Source organism: Lepus europaeus, chromosome 2 (genome assembly GCF_033115175.1).
Source record: "Lepus europaeus isolate LE1 chromosome 2, mLepTim1.pri, whole genome shotgun sequence".
Lineage (NCBI taxonomy): Eukaryota > Metazoa > Chordata > Mammalia > Lagomorpha > Leporidae > Lepus > Lepus europaeus.
This window is the reverse complement of record NC_084828.1, coordinates 24,741,549-24,753,497: the sequence shown is the minus strand read 5'-3', so window position 1 is coordinate 24,753,497 and position 11,949 is coordinate 24,741,549.

Here is an 11,949-nt window from a genome sequence, read left to right as displayed (position 1 = left end):
GTAATGTATTGGAGTGAAATAGACATTTTGAGAAGCAATGATTGTTTACAGCCCTTGTCTCTTCCACTGAGGAACAGGGTTTATTTTTTTTTTCTCTTCACACTATTTGAACTATTTTACTTGGTGTTGGTTTACCTATACTACCATTAAGTAAACTGAAAATAAATCTTTGTAAAAACTAAGAGTGCAAATGTGAGAGGGAGGAGGAGGTAGGATTGTAGCATGGGCAGGGGGAATTATCATTATGTTCCTAAACCTGTACATATGCAATACATTAACTTGTATAAGTTAAATAATATTTTAACAAGTGAAATAAAAATGTTAACAAATAAAACCTAAAATCCCCCCACAAAAAATGTAATCTGCAAATATGAACAAATGCCCAGTGATGGAAGATGACATTCAAAGAAAACAATACCCCAGATAAAATTATAAAATATTAATATTTAGAATTTGTGATTATTTTAGAGCAGCTAAGGCAAGATATCCTATATAGATCATAAAATGAGGTTGCATGCAGAAGCAGATACCTTATATGGAGACACATATATTTTCCATTCAATCAAATTTAGAGTTGATTATGAAAATATTAAAAAATCACAAAAACTTTCTGCAGTTGATAACATATTTGAATTTGCATTATAAAACATATTTTGTGAGCTAAATATTAAAAACAGGGAGGCCAGTAAATAAAAGAGCTTTGAAATGTTGATGAACAATGGAATAAAAAAAAATAAGTTTATATTGTTGCAGGATTTTTGAGATTCATTCATATTACAAAATATTCATGGTAAATATTTTATTAAAAACATGCATGTATTTTCATTTTTCAATAAAATAAATATCAAAATTTATCCTTTAATTTCATTTTCCATACACTTTTTTAATATCCTAATGTAGATAGTAGGTGATATTAACCCAGGAAATATGACTCTGATACACGAAGTAAATATAAAAATATTTTATTTACTGAAGGTAAGAGTTTAAAAAAAACTCCCAATGCATGACAGGACTAGTTATGCAGCAATAATGGTCAGATTGAAAGGGTGACATGAGTAATGGTAAATTCAGCTTTGTTCAGGTTATTCCTGGTTACCTTGCTTCTATTACCTAGTTTCATACACCAAAATTACTGAACACATCCATGATTTTTCTTCCTCTGCCACAACTTCAAATATCAAATATGATACAACCCAAAGCTAAGACAATGTACATCTTGTCATCTTCGCCAATCTATCTCAGACCTCAAACTGCTGCCAACTGCAGGATGATAAATTCATGTGTATGTTGATATCTACCATTCACCATCAAGCTGATGGGTTTTAAGACTGCTGAGTCCTAGGAAAAGACTGAAAGATGATGCCAGAGAGGTAGACATGAGTGTGTCTTGAATTATCAGGCTATTAGGCCATTGTTTTACACTGGGAAAGAGTCCTTTTAGTAGCCAAATGAAGCATCTGATGAATTTTTTAAACATACACTGTTGCTGTCTGGAGGATTGAATGAAGGGTTGCCAGCATAGAAATAGCTGGAAATTTCTTCCTATAACTCAAACTGAAGCTGGTGAATTTCTTTTTTAAGATTGATTTATTTATACAAAAGACATTTACAGAGAGAGTGATATCTTCCATCCACTGATTCACTGTCCAAATGGCTGCAACAGACAGGTCTAGGCCAGGCCAAAGGCAGGAGCCAGGAGCTCCACCAGGGTCTGCCATGTTGGTGTAAGCGCCCAAACACGGGCCATCTTTCCCTGCTTTCACAGGCACATTGGCAGGGAGCTGGATCAGCAGTGGAGCACCTGGGACTCTAATTTGTCCCCATATCATATGCCAGTGCTGCAGGCAGTGGCATTACCCGCTACACCACAGCTCTGGATCTTTAAATTTTAATTCTCCCTGCATTATCCTTGCTGTTTCTTTTACCTCAATGGTCTTTACCTCAAATTTTCATAGCTTATAAGTAAGATACAGTGACAGATCATCACTAGAGTTCTTCCTTCAACATTCTTCCAGAGTAACTTTACCTCTTATCATTCATTGATCAGTAATTCTGTTAGGATTTTTCAAAGCATAGAGTACTCTTTGAAGTTACATTGTTTATTTATTGGTTTCTATTTTTTTGTTTCTTCATCAGAATATAAGGCCCAAGAGGACAATTTTGTTTTTCTTACTGAGTTCTCCATGTATACCGTAGTGCTTTGACTGACATATGTATTCAATACATGCTTATGGCTAGAACCACAAATAGAACCAAAATCATCAACATATAACTTGAAATTTGGGAGTTGTCTGTATAGATAAGAAGACTGAATGTATTGTCTGAAAATAATGAATTGTTTTAGTCTTAAGGATGGGTAGGGGAGATTTGAGAGAGTAAACGAAATTATTTTTAGAATCTTGTAGAAAGTAAATTAAACTTAAAATTAATATAGAAAATGGATTTTCAGAAACAAGGCTCTGTTTTCCATAAGGCACGGTGCTAGCAACTTTATATTTTTAAATTCAAATGAGCCTCCGAGTGCTATGGCATAGATTTTTTTGTTAATTCAGAATTAAATTAAATTTGTATTTTTTAAGGTAAGTAAAGTTACATTTGTCAAAATCTATGCCCTTACATACATAGCTGTGAAAAAATACATGTAAATACCCAGCATTCACTAAATTCAATATTGATAAATATTTATCTCCTTTTAGCACTACAAATAGGAAAGTTATTTGCATTTGGAAAAATGTTTCTTGGATATGCTGGTCACTAAACGATGAAGTAACATGTCATGGATATTTTATGTTTACCTGACTTGCATAAAGCTAGATTTGACTAACAATAAAACTTCCCACTGTTAAAATGCCTGCAGAAACATTGTTCATGTTAAATTATAACCAGATACCCATGTGTACATTGCCAGGCCATCAATAAAACAATTCAAAGTTTATAGCACAGAGGTACATTGTACTCAGTGTTGTTACTGTGACATATTAGGCTACCTTGTGCTATATCATACTGTAATTCAGACATTAACTTATGTGACTGCTATTCTTTATCTGGAAAAGATAGTGTTCTCATTTCCTCCGGAAGCTGTAATGTGCATATTTCAGGCTACAAAACGTACCTGTTTTCCCAGCAGTGTCTTTTTTTACATTATTCAATAATGTACTAGTAAACCTATTTTAAATTAAATTATGAAAATAAATAAATAATATAAGCATATGAATACAAGTTAATAAGGTTCTGGGGCATATGTATATGTTATTTTTTTTTTCTTTGACAGGCAGAGTAGACAGTGAGAGAGAGAGAGAGACAGAGAGAAAGTTCATCCTTTACTGCTGGTTCACCCTCCAATGGCCGCCGCGGCCGGCGCATCACGCTGATCTGAAGCCAGGAGCCAGTGTGAAGATTAATTGCCAACTCATGATTAAATCAGAGCAAGATTTTTGTGTGTGTGTGTGTTTGTTTGTTTGGCCTTTTGGTCTTCAATGATTCCCTGAACTTTCAGAGGTAAATAAGATGGAGAAATAGTGAATTCAGTTATTTGTGGAATTCAACCGCCAAATCATATTTAAAAACAAATGCAGCTCATGTAGAGGCCTACATTGTGGCATAGTGGGTTAAGCAGCAGTGTGCAACACTGGATTCCCACAAGACATTGATTTCTTGTCCTGGCTGCTCCACTTTTGATCCAGTTCTCTGCTAATGGTCTGAGAAAAGCAATAGAGGATGACCCAAGTGTTTGGGCTTCTACCACTCACTTGAGAGACCCAGATGGAGCTTCTGGTTCCTGGTTTCGGCCCAGCCCAGCACTGGTTATTGTGGGGACTTGGGGAGTGAACCAGTGGATGAAAGTTCTCGCTCTCTCTCTTTCACTACCCTCTCATCTACCTCTCTCTCTCTCTGTAACTATGACTTTCAAATAAATAAATAAATAAATCATTTTTTAAATGAGGCTATATGAAATGTATACAGATGATAAAATGAATTTAATCACACATGCTGAATTTTCATTTGGAATAAATTAATAGCTCTGGTAATGATGCCATTTTTTATTCCATTGATACATTAAAATTTTTATGTGGAACTATACTTTGCATGGATGCTGCCAAGAAATTTAAAACCATTCTTTCTAATTCTCCTGCATATATAATTAAAAATGTTTCATCTCCACTAATATTTGCATTTTAAGAATGAAATCAGGACTTAAAAAAGTAAAGTAGTATACCTGATATTATTTAGACATTTAATTTTCGGAGAGAGGACTTCAAAGCAGATTTTCAACGTTCCATAGGGCATTTCTTTACACCACACAGCTACAAATTTTATAAAAATCTTAAGAACTCATGCTGAAGACACTTTAAATTATTGAATTTGGTTTTGTGAATACGTTTTGTGTTTCTTAAACTTTAGGGAAACTCAAGTAATTACATAAAAAAGAGATACAGAATAATGGAAAATATGATATATAAAGTAGAATTAAGAGTGTCTTGCCTGAAAGTCCTATACAAATTCAACAACTTTCCCAAGGCTTAAAAGGTTAGGCTAATTAGAGTGGTTCCAAGCATTTTACAGACAAAGCAACAGCATATATCAACTGCAAGAGATTGAAGAACAGGAAAGATCCATACTCTGGCTCTTTGTGTAACTGTTATTAAATCATTAGACTTGAAGTTTTTTGTTGTTTCTAGAATTCTTCAGAGAATAGTAAATATATTAGAAAGAAAGTATGGAAAAGAACTGTACTGCAATTTAAAAAAGCATATATTCTGGCTACAGTTCTATAACTAACTGCTTATGTGATTTTGGACTATGATGGTGGCTTTTGATATTCCTGAGTCACGTGGAAGAGAGTACATGCTTTCTAACCACGTTCTGTTGTTGAAAACCTTGATTGCATGGTCTCACCTTCCTACGAAATGGCAGTAGCAGGTAAAGAGAGGATACTTTGGTCTCCAGGGGAAAATTAATTTAGTGTGTACCGCAAAGATTCTTTGCTGCATTTCCCCATCACCCATTATTAACCCGTTTTTTTCTCATATTGGTTGACATTGACCTAGCATATCTTTTTCATTGTTTGAATGTTCTTAGCAACTGCCCTTCTCCACCCATTCAATATTATGTTCAAGTATTTCCTGCCATAGATTGAATATCTCTCTAAAACTCCCATTGCAATGTAATGGCATTGTAACAGTATTAAAATCTGGACTTTTAGGAGATGATCTGTTTTAGTCGATAAGGATCTGCCTCATGTATGAAAGTCATCATAATAAAAGTGAGTTACTTATCCTAGGAGAGAGTTTCTGATGAAAAGAATAAATTGATTGAATTTTCTTTCTCTGCTTCTATGTGTTTGCTTGCTCTTCCAATCTCACCAGATGCTGGTATTATGCTCTTGAACTTCCCAGTCTCTAGAAGAGTGAGTACAACAAAATTACACTGTTTATAAATTTCCCAGCTTGTGGTATTCTACTATAGCTGCAGAAAGTGGACTAAGATGTTTTGCTTAGTTTCTCTCAATTTCCATCACATAAAGTAGTCTCACTGGTTAATTCCAAAATGGAAAAAGAGGAACAATCCTGACTGAGCTTTCCCTCAACTATTGGCATCACCTGGGATACTAACCATTGCTTATGTTCTTCCCTTGTTTCATTCCTTTTCAGTTCCCATTGGCTTTCTGCATTTATTTAAATCCTTGTTTCAGAGTATTCAGCTCGGATGGTTTTTTTATATAGTCTTCCCTGCTGCAAACATTTTTAAGTTCTTCCTTTGCTTTTTTCACTTTGTTGCATTTGATTAGCTCTTAAAACTACCTGGAGATGTTCCTAATCCTTGTCCCTTTATATTTCCTGATTATAAATGTATTCTTGCCTCTGCAAAAACTGTTCTTTTCTCATCCCTTCCACCTTCCCAGAAACTGGTCAGTTCTTGAGAAATTGTGGAAACTTAAAAGCTCACACCTTGTTTGCCTCCATTCCTCTTGGCTTATCTGTATATGACTCCAGCTAAGTGCTTCATTAACCTTAACTCCACATATCCTCTAGTCTGAGTGAGTTGTCTTGCTTGGCCTGATGGTTTCAGGGGTAATGGATAAGGTGCTTGGGTTCAGATTCCACATTGCAGTAATATTACTTTCTTATCCAAAGTCTGTAGCCGCACTTGCTGGAAATGTTTTCCTTTTATTCTAGTCATTTTTTTTTCCTCTAGTGAGCCTTGGGGTGGGTGTTTGGCATAGTGTTTAACTTGCACCTTGGGGTGCTCACAGCCCTTAATGGAATGCATGTGGTTGAGTCCTGGCTGCATTCCTGACTTCGGCTTCAGGCTACTGCACAGCCTGGGAGGCAGATAATGGCTCAAGTAGTTGGTTTTCTCTATACACATGGAAGACATGGGTTGAGTTCCTGGCTCCTGGTTTTGACCTAGAGCAACTGTGGGTGTTTCATTTAGGAAGAACAGGCGATGGAGGGTCTCTCTCTCTCTCTCTCTTCCTCTCTCTTTCTCTCTGCCTCTAAGTTTAAAACAAATTAAATGAACAAACAAAAGAAAGATTAATAAACTTTAACTTTTTTTTTCCATGACCTAGAAATACAAATGTGTAAATCAACTAGCAGTGATCCTGGAACACAGAAAGTAATAAACAGAGACTATTATTTGTGGACTATTACTACACTGAGTTGGATTCTTATTTTATTTCCATTGAATACTTCATTGAATCTCTAAACTGAAGAATCAGCTGACTAATTATTCCCATGGTGCACTGCAACAATAACTCTTTCCCTCTTTTACCTTTTTGTGGCCTCATGTACTGTATCTCTTCTTTGGTCATTCCTTCTGGTTTCTGGTTGTTTTTCAAGTAGCAGTTTTGGACTGGATGAGAACAAGATTTACTGATATGAAGAAGAGAGAGACGGGGCAGAGAGAAAAAAACAAATGCACTGACCAAAGCAGTATATTCCTGTACACAGTAAGTGTCTCTATTGTAGAAGAATAGTGGCAAGGTTTTGACATAGACTTGGGTTTTTGAGAAACATACAGGAAAGTAAAGTTTTCTTCTTTCTTTCATCTAGTCCTTTTGATGGTCAGCTTCTCAGAACACATGACTTAATGTGTCAATTGAGGTCCATAGATCAAGCTGAAAATTTTCTTCACCATTTTTTATTATAAAAATTTAAATCATTCTCCACACAGATAGAATGCAATAATAAACTCCAAATCTACATTATTCAAATTAAGACTTATTTCACATTTTTCTAAACTTGATTCTTCTCTTTTTTAAAAAAAAGCTTTATTTATTTATTTTAAAAGAGTTACAGAGAGAGAAGGAGAGACAGAGAGAGAGAGAGAAGAAGAGAGAGAGAGAAGAAGAGAGAGAGAGAGATCTTCCATCCGCTGCTCGACTCCCCAGATGGTTGCATAAATCAGGGCTAGGCCAGGTCCAAAAGCCAAGAGGCAGGCGCTTCATGTGGGTCTCCCATGTGGGGGGCAGAGATCCATATACCTGGGCCATCTCCCACTGCTTTTCCAATCCATGAGGGACGTCAGCATCATAGGCAGAAGCTTTACCCATTAACCACAATGCCAGCCTCTGATGCTTTTCTTAATACTTCCCATATTCTCTCCTTTTCTTTTCCTTTGTGGTGAAATATTTTAAGAAAATCTCAGGATATATGACCTCTTATTCATTCATTGTGTGACTAAAAGAAACTTGGGCATTTTCTCTTGTAATCTCAATGGCATTATCATATTTAGTATACAATCAATACAATAAAATTTAGATAGAATTCATTTAATTTTTCCCATAGGTTAACATAAGGAAGTGTAAATAAAAAATCTTTGAGGTTTAGTACAGGCAAATTCATATCTGGCTTGTTTGACATTCCAGGTTGGTCTTTTTTTTAACACCTGCCTTATATATATGAGACAACTGTTTTGGGAGGGGGAAGCCGTTGTAACTCATAAGCTGTACTCTGGAAATTTATATTCATTAAATAAAAGTTTAAAAAAAAAGAAATAGAATTAAGGAGACACCAATAATAACAAAGTCCAGAGCATTTTATTTCACTAAACTCTATACATGCATCATTATGACAGAAAATTTTAAAGTATTAAAACATAGAGAAAACAATTAATAATTGTTATTATATGATACCTATATATCAATCTACTGCATTAATAAACAGGACCATTTTTATGTTTGAACCTCAAATTAAATTTTCTATGACATCATCAAAATTGATTTTCATGTCCTATTGCTACTATAGGCAAGAGCCTACTTTCTCTCCTATTGGTCAAAAATACACATTACTATTTTAATTAAATATTTTTTTATTAAACTTTTATTTAATGAATATAAATTTCCAAAGTATAGCTTATGGGTTACAATGGCTTCCCCCCTCCCATAACTTCCCTCCCGCCCGCAACCCTCCCCTTTCCCGCTCCTTTTCCCCTTCCATTCCTGTAAAGATTCATTTTCAATTCTCTTTGTATACAGAAGATCAGTTTAGTATATATTAGGTAAAGATTTCAACATTTTGCCCATATAGCAACATCAAGTGAAAAAACTACCATTGGATTACTAATTATAGCATTAAATAGCAATGTACAGCACATTAAAGACAGAGATCCTACATAATTTTTTTTTCAAATTAATTTTCTATGCCATTTCCATTTTAACACCAGGTTGTTGTTTTTTTTTTCATTTCCAGTTCTCTTTATATACAGAAGATCACTTCAGTATATAATTAGCAAAGACCTCATCAGTCTGCGCCCACACAGAAACGCAAAGTATAAAAATACTGTTTCAGTACCAGTCATAGCATCACTTGGCTTTAGACGACACATTAGGGACAGATCCCACATGGGGTGTAAGTACACAGTGACTCCTGTTGCTGACTTAAAAAAGCAAACCTACAAGCTATTAAGACAAGTATTAGGAGCCAGTGCTGTGGTGTGGTAGGTTAAGCCTCTGTCCACAGCACCAGCATCCCATCTAAGCACCAGTTCATGCCCAGGCTGCGCCTCTTGGGATCCATCTTTCTGTTGATGCCCCAGGAAAGCAGTCGAAGATGGCCCAAGAGTTTGAGCCCCTGTACCCATATGGGAGACCCAGAAGAAGCTCTTGGCTCTTGGCTTTGGATCAGCCCAGTGCTGGCCATTGTGGCCATTTGGAGAGTGAACCAGAAGATGGAAGCCCCTCCTGTCTCTCCCTCTATCTGTAACTCTGCCTTGTGAATAAACAAATAAATCTTTAAAAAATCTTAACTGTAAAGATAAGTTACTCAGAGATCCATAAGTATCCTATTTAGCAATCTGTTATTTTTTTCTACTCTGATATTTTCTATTAAAATATTTTCAATATGAAATACTTCAAGAATTTTAATTATATTTAGTAAAAACTTCTGAAGTTACTATATGTCTATAAAAATGGAAGAAAAAAGCTGAATGATAACAAACATTGACATTATTGATTCATTAATTTAGGCTGATTATCAAGTTCTTGACATAAACAATCAAAGCAATAAATGATTTCACTTTTGAAGGGTTTGGCAATATAAGGCAAGAATTCATTGTCAGTTTTTCAGGGCTCCTCTGAAATTTGATTTGATTTTTCTTCAGAAGGCTTCATTTTCTTTCTGTTGTAGTTACATAATTAATGACCCACTCTACAATTTCCATGCACTAAATTTCAAAGAATGATTTCAAAGCTTAGTGTTTCACTCTACATTGTTCAAAGCTAATTCAGGCTGTTTGCAAATATATTTTGTTTCTGATTAACCTCATTTAAAACTTCACACTAGGAAAAAAGATAACTCAGAAAAGAAAAATTGCATATACCTTTTGTATACACAATTATGTAATATTTTTGAGATTAAAACATGCACTGAAAGAAGGTGAAAGTGCTGAATTTTTACAAGCTTAACTTTCAAGCTAAATATGTGTACATGAGTATCAGTGCCTTGGACACTGTCTGGGTAAATAATACATAGAATATAATGTTTATGAATGTATAAACACCACATATGACAACAAATGTATGCTGTAGCAAGAATGTGGGCTACTGGTTAACACCCGCATCCCACACCAGTGTACTTAGGTTTGATTCTGAGCTCTAGCTCCTGAGTTTAGCTTCTGACTAATGCAGACCCTGAGAGGCAGTGGTAATGGCTGAAGAAGTTAGTTACTTGCTGCTCACATGGAAGTCCTAGTTTGTTCCCAGGTCCCAGCTTCATCCTCAGTTGGCTGTTTTAGGCATTTTGGGAAATGACCCACTGAGTGGGAAATTTCTCTACATCTCTCTGCCTCTCAAATGAATAAATAACTGTTTCCAAAAAGCTTAAGTTTGCAGATGCATTACTAAAATGTAACATCAGCTTAACAATTGTTTAAAAGTTAGACTAGCAGAACTTCTCAATTTTCTATCATTGTCGACTCATGAAAATGTTAAAATGTGGAGTGACTTTCAGTTTTATTATTATTTTAATTTTTTCACAGACATTGTGCCCCTTCTTGCCTATACCCAGAGTGAACTATTCCTGCTATGCCATTCTTAGTATACAACGTATTGACGATACACAGTTTTCACTTAGTTTTACTATAAGGAGTTTGCAAAGGTTGATTTACGGCAGTTAACGGCTCACTCATTACCTTTGGCAAAAATATTGATGCTGCCTTGATTCTCTCCTGCACTGAGTCCACTTATCACGCTGAAATTAGACTTGCAAAACGAAAATCTGTTCAGAAATCCAGCCCATCCCTCTGACTACAGTAAAAAAAAAAATTCTTGACTTGGTGCACAATCTCTTGACTTTTCATTTCCTCATCCCAAATACCTAGTTAACCTGTCTCAAGCCAAGTGCAACCCTTCCCTCTGCCTGAGTACACCAGGTTCATTCCTATTATTGACCCTTGCACATGCTGCTCCATTTTCTGAAGCTTCTGAAGATTTTGTGATGGGATTAAGGCAATTACTTTTTAAATTAATAGCCAAAGAAACATAGTAGATCCACATTTCTCATACATTTTGCAAAAATATATTTTTCTGGATTCATAGATTTAGTACCTTTTTTTAACCTCTGTTTACATTTCAGATCTTAATGATATGTCCATCACATGATGAATATAAGTTATTGTTAAAAATTATGGTATGGAGGGAGTGGTTTTGAGGCACAGTGGGTTAAGCAGCCTCTTGTGATACCAGCATCTCCTATCAGAGTGCTTGTTTGAATCACTGCTGTTCCACTTCCAATCCAGCTTCCTTGTAATGTGCTTGACAAGGCAGTGGAAGATGATTTAAATACTTGTCCCTGCCATCTATGTGATAGACCAAGATGGAGATGGAGTTCCTGGCTTTGGTTTCCAACTTCACAGCCTTGTCTGTTATGGCCATTTAGGGAGTGAACAAGCAAATGGAAGATTCTCTCTCTCTCTCTCTCTCTCTCTCTCTCTCTCTTCCTGTCTCTCTCTCTGTTGTGCCAAGTAAATACATTTTAGAAATATGAATTTGAGTTCTGTTAAGGGAAACATAATTAGATTTGTTTTGAAAAATTTCAAGAGCTGATTTAAACATAAGTGTAAGTAATTGTTCAAAATAATTCTAGAAATGTTTTAAATATATAAAGCTATTTTTAAAATGTCAGCACTTTGGTTACAGCAAGTAACTAGATTACTTTCAAATTTCTGTATCTTAACAATGTTGCTTATACATTTATATTGGTTATTTCAGCATTGTTGTAAACAAATATATTTGTATAAAATGATTTTTGAAAAAAGTAAAAATAAATCTTATCTTTTTAGAGTACCATGCTGAAAGATTTAGGGATGAAATGAGATAATTTATAGGATTTGCTTCAAAATATTATGCTAGAGTGTGATTAGATAGGAGTGCAAAAGAAAAAAAAAAGGTTGATTATTTTTATAACTATGGAAGCTGTGTGAGATCTATAGAGATGCATTTTACAGTAA